Source organism: Xenopus tropicalis, chromosome 6 (assembly GCF_000004195.4).
Source record: "Xenopus tropicalis strain Nigerian chromosome 6, UCB_Xtro_10.0, whole genome shotgun sequence".
NCBI lineage: Eukaryota > Metazoa > Chordata > Amphibia > Anura > Pipidae > Xenopus > Xenopus tropicalis.
In genome coordinates, this window is record NC_030682.2 from 2655722 (window position 1) to 2665677 (window position 9956).

General features: G+C 46.4%; 1 pseudogene across 1 annotated transcript; it reads left to right on the forward strand.

The window, feature by feature from the left end:
* The first annotated feature begins 2657 nt into the window (after positions 1 to 2657).
* Positions 2658 to 6722, forward strand: LOC100492869 (annotated as a pseudogene). Its single transcript, XR_004223255.1, has 3 exons — positions 2658 to 2761; positions 4265 to 4407; positions 4489 to 6722. The product of XR_004223255.1 is annotated as a gastrula zinc finger protein XlCGF57.1-like (transcript).
* The last annotated feature ends 3234 nt before the right edge of the window (positions 6723 to 9956 follow it).

Consider the following 9956-nt stretch of genomic DNA (forward strand, 5'->3'; position numbering starts at 1 on the left):
CGCACAGAATCCTGCACTTGGGCCCCCAAATAGCAGCAGCTGAACCCACTTACTGTTGATACCAAACATGAGGGGGGTCTCCTGTCCCAGCCCCCCAGAAACTATCCCCCTAACTGGTGGGTATAGGCAGTCCCTGTTTGGTACCATTGGGAAGCATGGGGCCCCCCCATAACCAATATGTGATTTATGGGGATGTGACCCCTAAAGCAAATCCATATTTTCTCATAGCTGCGCCCCCTGCTGTTCTTAGGGCCACAATTGCCTCTCTTTATCAACAGATCAAAGACCCCAACTTCCTGCCCCAACGGGCTGGTCCCACATTGTCTGATTAATTTGTCACCTTCCCGCAGCCCCTGGTTGCATATTTAATTAAGGGTCTCTGCCGGATCCCCAGATCAGATGTTGATAGAGAGTATTGGGTTAATTAGGGGTGTCTGGTGGATACAACGTAAAATGCTGCCAGGTTTAACAATTTACCCTGCCAGGGCAATACTGCTGCCATGACACCTCCCCCTTCAAGACTGGGCAAGGTATAAGGCCCCACAGGCTGATAATAACCTTGCCACTACCAGTAGGAATTAATCCATTGTACCAGTCTGGGTCATTATCAAAATCCATCGCTACTGAACATGGGGGATCTTTATCCACATGACCGCTGGCACTGGAGAGGAAGAATATATACGGACACTGTTCACCCCTTTATTGTTTTTACCCTCCCTGCAAGGGGTGCCAGTGTGGGTACTAGGCCACAAACTGTAACTGCCTCCCGTAGGCACCTGGCCTCCTGCCCCCACCTGGTTCCCTTCTGTCCCTGCAGTTACCTGAGTGCATGTGGGGCCCTCCTGCCGGTCCCTAGTCCCCCATTCCCTGGGCCTGAACTCGGACACTGTTTGGCAGCCTTCCACCCAGTCTATGCCCACTTGGTCTGCACTGACCTGCCCAGTCCCAGACTGGCATAAACTACTGGGTTCTACCCACATACCCTGCCCCTCTGGGCACACCCTCTGGTTAGTAGCTGCCTTAGGGGCAACCAGTACCATCAGCAATCCTTCCTGACTCTGACTACCTGCCCCCCTCCCAGCACTGGTTCTGGCACTGGAGCTATACCTGGCTCCCAGCTACCATCCTTGCCCCCAGTGTGAGTGGCACTACCTACTGGGACCCTACTCTGAGTCCTACCCACCTGTCCCCCACACTCCTGCACTGACTCCTGAGATTGGCCAATCCACTGACCCCCACTCAACACCTCAGGCAGTTTGGGTACAGGATCACGGATCCCACGTTGTTTAACCCTCACTGCAGGTAACCTACCTGTCTGCACCAGGGAGACCCCTAGGGGAAACCTCTCCCCCTCACCCCCACTTTGGGACACTGCTGGTTCAGGCACTGTCTGACACTCTCTCCTGTCTCCCAGCCCCCCCTCCCAGCTATCTCTTTGTACCTTACTGGGGGCAGTTGCTGATTGAGGTGAGTGGTTACACCCCAGCACAGCTGGACCTAGTGAGACCCGGTCATTGGGCACAAAAGCAGAGAGCATATTCCCCAAATCATTGCCCAACAATACATCGACAGGAATCTCATTGGACACCCCCACTTCCCTTAGACCTCTCCCCACACCCCAATCCAAGTAAACCTTGGCCACAGGCACCTTTGGGTGGCCCCCACCCACCCCCTTTACAGACAAAGTCTTCCCAGGAATAATGTCCCCAGTGTTGATGATCTCTGGATGCACCAGGGAAGAATTAGCCCCCGAGCTCTTTAGTTCCCGAGTTACTTTGCCCCCCCACAATCACCGATTGCATATGGTGAGATAGAGTCTCTGTTATAGCAAACATTACCCCAGGCTGTACAGGGGGGCTTGGCTCCTTCTGTTCTGGGCAGGCGACCCCCACATGGCCCACCTGGGTGCAGGGAAACATCTGCGGGAAGCTCCAGGGTCTGTGTTGGCACTAGCTCCCCCACACAAAGGGCTCTCACCGGACTGGGCATGAGGTGCTGTCCCCCCTGTGTGATGCTCCTTCCTGCTTGGTGATCCCTGTAGGGAAAGTCCCTTCCTGTACGGCAATCTGTTAGAACTATATGTGTCTGCGTTCTGCGCTGTTAACCCTGGCAGCATTTGGCTTTGGGCCCACAAGAGACCGTTAATTAATTAAATATACAACAAGGGGCTGTGGGAAGGAGACACTTATCTGGGTTAGCAGACAATTCGGAGCCGGGGCAGTTGGGGCAATTGGTTTCTTTGGTCTGTTGATAAAGAGAGGCAATTGTGGCCCTAAGAACAGCAGGGGGCACAGCTATGAGAAAATATGGATTATAGAAAGGGATCCATATCTCCTTTGCTTTAGGGGTCACATCCCCATAAATCACATATTGGTTATGGGGGGGCCCCATGCTTCCCAATGGTACCAAACAGGGACTGCCTATACCCACCAGTTAGGGGGATAGTTTCTGGGGGGCTGGGACAGGAGACCCCCCTCATGTTTGGTATCATTCTGATCCCCCACATATGGGTTAAAACAAGCCCCTATTGTCATAATAATATTCGGTACCGGCAAGTGCCAATATTATATGGCAGAAACTGGCCTGAGAATTGCAGCCTCTACAGGGGGTCCCAAGGGGCAAGTTCCTGGCCACTCCCCCCTCATGCATATGGTACTGAGGGAGGGGCCCAGCGGGGGATAAAAGGGCAACAGACCCAGTGACTAGAGCTCATGGCTATAACTCTTTGCCTCAGGGGGAAACAAAGGAAATTCCTAACTGGGTAACGTACATAGGGTTTCTCTGTTTTATTCCCTTTTATTTACTGTTTGCAATGTAATGTGTGTGTCTCTTTTTGTAATATCTGTGTAACTGCTAATTAACTAGTTGGCTGCTGGCAGGAGAGTGTGTAATTAACCCTTTGGCTGCTAGAGTGCTGGGGGAATGAGTGGAAGCTAACCCTAACTACAGTGAGAGAGAGTGAGGGGTACATGTGTGTATTGGGGAATAGTACCTGTTGTAGGGAGCAGGGAGATATTCACATTAGGTTTCTATCGCCTGTTAATGATAGATGGGGGCAGGGAAGAGTTATTTGGGGTGGGGGTGTGTTTGGGGGTGTCTGACGTTAGTCTAACCTGTGTGTAAGGGGACTGAGTGTAACCCCTTGTCTCCCAGTCCCGGTGTCACGTGTGCCTGAGAGTGGCGTGTTCCTGACACTTACATATAGAGATAATGATGCTTTGTAGAGTGTAAGCTCTTTTGGGCAGGGCTCTCTTCACCTCCTGTATCGGTTACTGATTGCTTTATATGTTACTCCTTGTAGAGTGTAAGCTCTTTTGGGCAGGGCTCTCTTCACCTCCTGTATCGGTTACTGATTGCTTTATATGTTACTCTGTATGACCAATGTATGAAACCCACTTATTGTACAGCACTGTGGGATATGTTGGTGCTTTATAAATAAATATTAATAATAATAATGATGCCCTAATACACAGGGAGCAGGAGCAGTGCAGCCTGGGAAATGTTTTATCTGTGATTGTTCTGATTTTGTTTTCTATTAAGTTGGAGTTAGAAAAGCCCCCCAGCTGTAGTGAGGCTGCCACTCACTCACCCCCAGTCTGGCTGGTCCTACATTCACTCACCCACCCCCGGTCTGGCCAGTCCTACACTCACTCACCCCCAGTCTGGCTGGTCCTACCCTCACTAACCCCCAGTCCGGCTGGTCTTACACTCACTCTCCTCCGGTCTGGCCTGTCCTACACTCACTCACCCCCGGTCTGGCCTGTCCTACCCTCACTCACCTCCAGTCTGGCTGGTCTTACACTCACTCTCCTCTGGCTGGCTGGTCCTACACTCACTCACCTCTGGTCTGGCCAGTGGAGTCAGTGTAGTACTGACCAGACTGGGGGGTATGTGTAGGACCAGCCAAACTGGGGGGTGGTGAGTGAGGGTAGGACCGGCTTAAATATATTGCAATATAGGGACACACAATCCCTGTTTTGCTTAAAGACAAAGGCATTGCTTGGCAGCTTAATGCACAGAATAGGTTAATGCCCTATTGAAAATGGGGGAGTGCAGAGGGGCTCTTGTTGTGTCTATATGTATTTTGTGGTCACAGCCTCATTGCTCCCTGTCTAATGGTTTAAAATTTAGACAAAAAATGGTGTCTGAACATGGTGAGAAAAGATGTGAAAACTTGCTGGCTGCATCTCTATACTGATAAACCCACAATCGATTTTGTAATGTCGGTAACACTTAAAATTTGGCCTCTGTTTCCTTTTTATAGTGAACTGCTTCAAGGATAAGGGGAGAAAGATCTCTGAAACACCATTACAGATGAAACAAGAGAACCCCCAGAGTGGAGCGGCCAGTGGTCTCCCCTATACACAGGATTTAGCCAAAGATCAGTCCCACCCAGAGAGCCAGATGGTGAGTGAAGGAGAGAAACCATATCGCTGCACTGAGTGTGGGGAGAAATGTAATACTAATCTCCTTCTGTCTTCTCAACAGTTGATCCACAAGAGCATTAATACAGACTCACTGGAGAATTTGGGTACAGATTCCGAGGAGAAGAATTTCTCTCAAATTAATAGTTTTGCCGTAAACCAAAAAGGCTTGAAACCCTTCCCTTGTACTGAATCTGCTAAAGATCCCTCACACCAGCAACTCCTCACAGGGGAGAAACCATTCACTTGCTCAGAGTGTGGGAAAGAATTTTTTGATAGGTCCAGCCTTTATAGACACCAGAAAATCCACACAGGGGAGAAACATTTCTCTTGTAAAGTATGTGGAAAACACTTTTCTCATAGGTCCAGCCTTTATAGACACCAGAAAATCCACACAGGGGAGAAACCTTTCTCTTGCACAGAATGTGGGAAAGAATTCTTTCGAAAAAGCAACCTTCACTTACACCTGAGAATCCACACTGGGGAGAAACCCTTCTCTTGTACAGAATGTGGGAAAGAATTTTCTGATAGGTCCCACCTTAACTCACACCTGAAAATCCACACAGGGGAGAAACCTTACTTTTGTACAGAATGTGGGAAAGAATTTTCTGATAGGTCCAACTTTAACTCACACCAGAAAAAACACACAGAGGACAAACCTTTCTATTGTACAGAATGTGGGAAAGAATTTTCTGATAGGTCCAGCCTTCACAGACACCTGATAATCCACACAGGGGAGAAACCTTTCTCTTGTACAGAATGTGGGAAAGACTTTTCTGATAGGTCCAGCCTTCGCTCACACCTGAAAATCCACACAGGCGAGAAACCTTTCTCTTGTACAGAATGTGGGAAAGAATTCTCTCGGCAAAGCCACCTTGACAGACACCAGAAAAACCACACAGGCGAGAAACCTTTCTCTTGTACAGAATGTGGGAAAGAATTTTCTGATAGGTCCAGCCTTCACAGACACCTGAAAATCCACACAGGGGAGAAACCTTTCTCTTGTACAGAATGTGGGAAAGAATTCTCTAGAAAAAGCAACCTTCACACACACCAGAAAATCCACACAGGAGAGAAACCTTTCTCTTGTACAGAATGTGGGAAAGAATTTTCTTATAGCTACAGTCTTCACTCACACCAGAAAATCCATACAGGGGAGAAACCTTTCTCTTGTACAGAATGTGGGAAAGAATTTTCTTATAGCTACAGTCTTCACTCACACCAGAAAACCCATACAGGGGAGAAACCTTTCTCTTGTACAGAATGTGGGAAAGAATTTTATCATAGCTACAGCCTTCACTCACACCAGAAAATCCACACAGGGGAGAAACCTTTCTATTGTACAGAATGTGGGAAAGAATTTTTTGATAGGTCCAGCCTTCACTCACACCAGAAAATCCACACAGGGGAGAAACCTTTCTATTGTACAGAATGTGGGAAAGAATTTTCTGATAGGTCCCACCTTCACAGACACCTGAAAATCCACACAGGGGTGAAACCTTTCTCTTGTACAGAATGTGGGAAAGAATTCTCTCAAAAAAGCAACCTTCACTCACATCAGAAAATCCACACAGGGGAGAAACCTTTCTCTTGTACAGAGTGTGGGAAAGAATTTTCTCATAGGTCCAGCCTTCGCTCACACCTGAGAATCCACACAGGGGAGAAACCTTTCTCTTGCACAGAATGTGGCAAAGAATTCTCTCAAAAAAGCCACCTTCACTCACACCTGAGAATCCACACCGGGAGAAACCTTTCCCTTGTACAGAATGTGGGAAAGAATTTCCTATAGGTCCAGCCTTCACTCACACCTGAGAATCCACACAGGAGAGAAACCATTTTCTTGCACAGAATGTGGGAAACAATACACTTTGTACAGCTTTTGGTTACACCCAAAACAGAAAAGAATCTTTCTACTTTCAGCTGATCGCAGAATGGGGGAAAGACCGAGGAAGAACAAATGAGAAGAGAGTGATGTGAATTTTTATCATATTAGGTTCTTCAATTACATGTAAAATTAAAGTCTGTTCATTACTAGTTGTTTTTGTTTGCTGAATTGAACCCATATGTGATGTGAAAAACAATCAAACTATCTCTTTCCTGTAATTTATACATTTCTTTGGTAATATCCCAAGATTTTATATCTAATCTAATATGGGAGATTGTCTTCTTCTTCCAAGAAAGAAAAATGAAATTCCTCTCAGATTTTGTGAAACATTCCATGTTACATTGGCAAAGCAGTGGGGAAACCTGGTAATGAAGGAGATTCTGTTTAAATAAAGTTTTCTGAGTTTCATTGCATCTCTATGTATTAAATTTTTTCTAGTGATGGGTGCAAAAATTCGTCAGCCATGGATTTATACGTTTTGGTGGATTATTTAACGAATTGGACAACAAAATTCTTTTTTGATGCGAGAGACACAATTCTTTTGATGAGAAACAATTCTTTTTGATGAGCGAGACAATTCTTTTTTGACGCAGGACAATTCTTTTGAATTAACCAGGAATGGATTTTCGCAAATTTCCTCGTTTCATCATTGGCCGCCCCATTTTCTGACTTAGCTGCCCCATTACTCCAGTCAGTGCCGGATAATTAAAGTCCCCCATAATAACAACTTGACCCAGTTGTGAAGCCTCCTCCATTTGCAACAATAGCTGGGCCTCATCCCCCTCATCTATACGGGGGGTTTATAGCATACACCAATGATCATTTTCTTTGTGACCTTCAGCCCTACTGAAATTTCTACCCAAAGGGATTCTACATTGTCCCTGGTAATTTCTTTAGCGCATGGCTTTAAATCTGATTTTACATAGACAAACCCCTCCCCTTTTTGATCTCCCTTTTTAAGGGTGTAACCATTTAAATCAGGGCTGTGGAGTCGGAGTCGAGCTGTCGGAGGCAATCTTGGGTATCGGGAGTCGGAGTCGGCAAAAAATGAACCGAGTCCTACTAAATTTAAATGGGAATAAAAAAAATAAAAATAAAGCAAGTTTAAATGTCCCAATTCACAAACAGTCATAATTAATTACTTCTCTGCTATAAGAATAAAGCCCAATGCACGCAGTGCATAAACCAACTTGTTGAGTGACCATGAAGCTTTTCATTGACTGTATGCTTCACTCAATGGGATGTAACGCACAGTTAAGGTGCAGCAGCTCCAAAAATAAAAATAACAATAACCTTTTTGTTTCATTGTGTTTGTCTTTTGCTTTAATTGGGCAATATAGTAGAGTGTTGGCTTCCTAGCCAGTAGTTCTGTGGTTAAATGACATGTATGTCTCCTCCCTTTCCTTCAATGAATGTATAAAATACATTAGCATATGAAGTCGGAGTCGGATGTATCAGAAACTGAGGAGTCGGAGTCAGAGAATTTATCTACCAAATTCACAGCCCAGTCACATGTTTCATCCCACCAGGTCTCAGTGATACCAATTAAATCTAATTTACCTGACAAGCCCCGTGCATTAGCCAGCATGCAGTGGGGGGGCGGCGCTACTTCTCCCTCTTACAGTAGGTACACTGGAGCCTTGGTTTTTATACTTTGGGTTCAAGCCCACACTGCAGTACCACTCCCTCTCCTGTGGTTCCATAGATACTTATTTGAAAGTGTAGCTTGTCCTTTAGTCATGCACCCCTACCTCCTGCTCTATGTCCCCCCAGTTTGATTACCACTTCACCAGAGCCAAAAATAAAATGGAAAACAGCGCTTAGTGATGTCACATGGAAGTCACATGATTCAGTGAAACTGCCTAATCTAAGGAATAACATGTCCTGTAATGTGAATTTAGCCTCACTAGTGCCTCAAGTGCTATAGTGTTCATTCAGGTCCATTGATGCACTGGGCTGGCACCTAATGTACATTGGCTCATTCACCTAAAGACTTTGCTCAACACTTTAATTAGGAAACATATGAGTTGATGACCACTAAAGGACAACAAAAGGGAATATAATCGCTAACCTTGGATCAGGGGCCAACATTTCTCTTGAGAACACACGGTTCCAGGGTACTATTTGCTGATCTCCACCATATTCTGTCTGTCCCCTCGGGCACCTGAAAGTAAAGTAGAAGTTCTAATGGAGCACATGGGCCCTAGGCCAAGGTTGGAGACTATATGCATGGGGAGGGGCCTATAAAACAGTTGCCCCCCAGTGAATAACACTCGCCTTATCCTAATGGAACCCTGTATTTATCCCCACATGTAACATGGACCAATAGCGTCTCTCCTGTCAGACCTGAGTGCACTCTTATAATGGTCCAATATAAATCACCGGTGGGATGGCATACGCCACGCAGCGATTTGTCGAAATCAGCGAAGTTGCCTTGAGAGGAAACTCAATGGCCACATTTGCCATCCCACCGGCGATTTACATTCTAGCCGGTGAGATGGCATTTCGGGGAGATTAGTAGCCCGCAACAAGGAAGATTTGTCGCGTGGCGACTAATCTCCATGTCTGTCACAGCCCTTAAGCTCCTCTTCTCCAAGGTAAACAGACCCAACTTGGCCAGCCTTTCCCCATAACTGAGACTTTCCATACCCTTTACCAGCTTAGTTGCCCTTCTCTGGACCCTCTCTAACTCAATAATGTCCCATTTGAGCACTGGAGACCAAAACTGAACAGCATATTCTAGATGGGGCCTTACCAGCGCTCTGTAAAGGGGAAGAATAACCCCCTCCTCCCGTGAATCTATACCCCTTTTAATACAGCTCAAAACCTTGTTTGCCCTTGCAGCTGCTGCCTGGCATTGCTTGCTACAGCCAAGTTTATTATCTACAAGGACTCCAAGCTCCTTCTCCATTATGGATTTGCCTAGTGCAGTCCCATTAAGGGTATAAGTGGGGGCATATTTTTACATCCCAGGTGCATGACCTTACATTTATCCACATTAAATCTCATCTGCCACTTAGCCGCCCAGATTGCCAGTTGGCCAAGATCCTGCTGCAGGGATGTCACATCCTGGATAGAATTGACTGGTCTGCAGAGTTTTGTGCCATCTGCAAACACTGATACATTACTCATAATACCCTCCCCTAAGTCATTTATGAACAAGTTAAACAAAAGTGGCCCCAGTACAGAACCCTGAGGGACCCCACTGAGAACCTTATTCCAAGTAGAGAATGTGCCATTAACAACCCCCCTCTGTACCCGATCCTGTAGCCAGTTTTCTATCCATGTGCAAATGACTTCACTAAGACCAATAGACCTTAGCTTAGAAAGCAGTCATTTGTGAGTGGATAGATAGGTCAGTGTGGGTCTGTATGTGAGTGGATAGATAGGTCAGTATGGGTCTGTATGTGAGTGGATAGGTCAGTGTGGGTCTGTATGTGAGTGGATAGGTCAGTGTGGGTCTGTATGTGAGTGAATGGGTCAGTGTGGGTCTGTATGTGAGTGGATAGGTCAGTGTGGGTCTGTATGTGAGTGGATAGGTCAGTATGGGTCTGTATGTGAGTGGATAGGTCAGTGTGGGTCTGTATGTGAGTGGATAGGTCAGTGTGGGTCTGTATGTGAGTGGATAGATAGGTCAGTGTGGGTCT